Source organism: Salvelinus sp. IW2-2015, linkage group LG13 (assembly GCF_002910315.2).
Source record: "Salvelinus sp. IW2-2015 linkage group LG13, ASM291031v2, whole genome shotgun sequence".
Classification (NCBI taxonomy): Eukaryota; Metazoa; Chordata; class Actinopteri; order Salmoniformes; family Salmonidae; genus Salvelinus; species Salvelinus sp. IW2-2015.
Genome location: NC_036853.1, coordinates 39,448,097 through 39,451,644, shown reverse-complemented (window position 1 = coordinate 39,451,644; position 3,548 = coordinate 39,448,097).

Here is a 3,548-nt window from a genome sequence, read left to right as displayed (position 1 = left end):
GAACAATAGTGAACACTATATGTGTTTTGACAGCGAAGCTTACAGTTTTAAATGTGATGCTCCAGCATTTTGGATTTGAGATAGAATGTTTCTTATTAGGCGACAGAACAGAATGTCACCTTTTATTTGAAGGTGTTCATACATATCTGTTTATTGTTTAGAAATGAAAGCCACTTATGTATCTAGTTCTTCTATTTGAAGAAGTTGTAATTATTTGACAAATTCACTTATGTTGTAATTAACTTCTTGCAACTATAGGGGGTGCTGTTCCGCATTAGCATATTTGTGTCTCCAAATTAAACTGCCTCGTGCTAAATTCTTGATCGTACAATATGCATATTATTGTTATTATTGGATAGAAAACAGTCTATAGTTTCTATAGGAGTTGAAATTTTGTCTCTGGAGTGGTACAGAACAATTTCTACAGCATTTTCATGACAGGGTTCAGATTTCAGAAATTTTTACCTCTGATCTGGGGTCTGTTTATAAGGCCACAGTGAATGCTATGAAGAAACCGACACTGCCTACGTCTTCCTCTGGGTGTCTGTACGTCATCACGTTTTCAATGACTCAATGGATAATTCCCAGCCATTATAAAAGCCCAAAATGTACAGAGACCCCTTTTCTCAACGTGCGCCTCAAGCGTGAAGGCCATCGGACCTGCCTCGTTCAAATCGTTTTCTAACCGCAAAATTTCTTCCGGTCATGTTTTCAGTCGTTATAGTTGTTAAAAACATCATAATGTAGTTAATTTGAACCGTTTTATAGCAATGTATATCCGTTTAGTGCGATTTTGAGGAATTTCTTTGTTGTGCACTCTGAAAGTTTGGACACGCTTTAGGGTGTCGGTCGTTGGTGCTGGACATTTCGAAGGACAGAGGACATCTATCGACCAAAGACGTTTATAACATAGAAAGGATACATTGCCCAAGAATATGATGGAAGATCAGCTCAAAGTAAGCAATATTTAATATGATAAACCGTGTTTCTGTCGAAATATTTTAAAACGCATATTTCGCCATTTTGTTTGGTATAGCTTCACCTGGCGAACCCTGTATTGAAAAGTAAGGATAATTTTAAAAATGTAAATCAGCGGTTGCATTAAGAACTAATTTGTCTTTCGATTTCCTGTCTACCCTGTATTTTTTAGTCAAGTATATGATTAGCTTTCAATTAAACTAGATCACTCTGATAGATGACGTCAGACATATTGAGGCTTGATTTCTAGTATTTTTATTGTGTAACACGGTTTGGTATGGCTAAATATGCACCTTTTCCGGGTTTCCAGCTACAATAGTCATTTACAACATTAACAAAAACAAGGACATTTCTAAGTGACCCCAAACTTTTGAACGGTAGTGTATTTGGCAGGTTTCAGAACACTGTATCTGTAAATGTTGAATTTTTTCAATGACTGATTTTTTTTTTTCAACACCAAAGAAAAGCAGAGTGATTTTTAAATGATTTTAATCTTTGCAGGCTGTCAGGCTGTCTAGTCACAGAGGAAGGCTTTGCTTCCCTGGTCTCAGCTCTGAGGTCAAACCGGTCACAACTGAGAGAACTGGACCTGAGCTACAATCACCCAGGAGACTCAGGAGTCAGACTGCTCTCTGATGGACTGGAGGATCCACACTGCAGACTGGAGAAACTCAAGTATGTAGAGGGTTTATGTTCATATCAGACATGTTCTAGTTATTAGGTTCTTTAAAACAAGCATTCTTACCACCACTTGAACAAGTTGTGTGTGTGTGTGTGTGTTCGCGTGTGCATGTATTTGTGTGAGTATGTGAGTTAACGTGTATCACTCAATGACTGTCTGTTCTTCTGCTTACCTCTACACAGTGTGGAACATGGTGGAGAGTACACAATGAAACCTGGGCTTAGAAAATGTGAGTGTTGAATGCTGTGAAGAATATGACTAAGAATAAGTCTTAATTCACGTTAAGTGAAAGTCAAAGACCATCATTACTTACTTGTTCATATTAAATATAAGCTGTAGTTCTACAGAAGTAGAAATCAGGGACACCAAAGTTTAGAAAGAGTTGCTTTGACAATTCGTGTGTCTGTGTTTGTGTGTGGCGCATTTGTGTTACATAAGAAATGTGTGTATGTGTATGTAATTAATCAGAATAAGTGTGTTTTATATTACCATACAGTATAACATATGATCATTCAACATCTCTCAAATTACCATAACTTCTCCTTTTGATACCTATAAACATCTACAGTACATTAAATTAGTTAGTGAAAAGTGAGTTAACATTCTAATGTGAATGATGATGATTCCTAATATTGTGTCTGGTTTCATCCGTCAGATTCCTGTGATTTCACGCTGGACCCAAACACAGTAAACATACACCTCTCTCTGTCTAAGGAGAACAGGAAAGTGACATGGAGGAGAGAGGAGCAGCCGTATCCTGATCACCGAGAGAGATTTAAGGACTGGCAGCAGGTGCTGTGTAGAGAGGGTCTGACTGGGCGCTGTTACTGGGAGGTAGAGTGGAGTGGGAAAGAGGCTGTTATAGGANTGCAGACTGGAGAAACTCAAGTATGTAGAGGGTTTATGTCATATCAGACATGTTCTAGTTATTAGGCTCTTTAAAACAAGCATTCTTACCACCACTTGAACAAGTTATATGCTGTGTGTGTGTGTGTGTGTGTTCGCGTGTGCATATATTTGTGTGAGTATGTGAGTTAARGTGTYTCACTCAATGACTGTCTGTTCTTCTGCTTACCTCTATACAGTGTGGAATATGGTGGAGAGTACACAATGAAACCTGGGCTTAGAAAATGTGAGTGTTGACTGCTGTGAAGAATATGACTAAGAATAAGTCTTAATTCACGTTAAGTGAAAGTCAAAGACCACCATCATTACTTGGTCATATTAAATATAAGCTGTAGTTCTACAGAAGCAGAAATCAGGGACACCAAAGTTTAGAAAGAGTTGCTTTGACAATGTGTGTGTCTGTGGCGTATTTGTGCTACATAAGAAATGTGTGTGTGTGTGTGTGTGTATGTAATTAATCAGAATAAGTGTGTTTTATATTACCATACAGTATAACATATGATCATTCAACATCTCTCAAATTACCTTAACTTCTCCTTTTGATACCTATAAACATCTACATTAAATGAATTAGTGAAAAGTGAGAACATTCTAATGTGAATGATGATGATTCCTAATACTGTGTCTGGTTTCATCCGTCAGATTCCTGTGATTTCACGCTGGACCCAAACACAGTAAACAAACTCCTCTCTCTGTCTAAGGAGAACAGGAAGGTGACATGGAAGAGAGAGGAGCAGCCGTATCCTGATCACCGAGAGAGATTTGAGGACTGGCAGCAGGTGCTGTGTAGAGAGGGTCTGACTGGGCGCTGTTACTGGGAGGTAGAGTGGAGTGGGAGAGAGGCTGTTATAGGAATGACATATAAAGGAATCAGCAGGAGAGTAGGGGGTAAGGACTGTATTATTGGATTCAAGTCCTGGAGTCTGGACTGCTCTGACAACAGTTACACAGCCTGGCACAATTATAATCACACTACCATAGA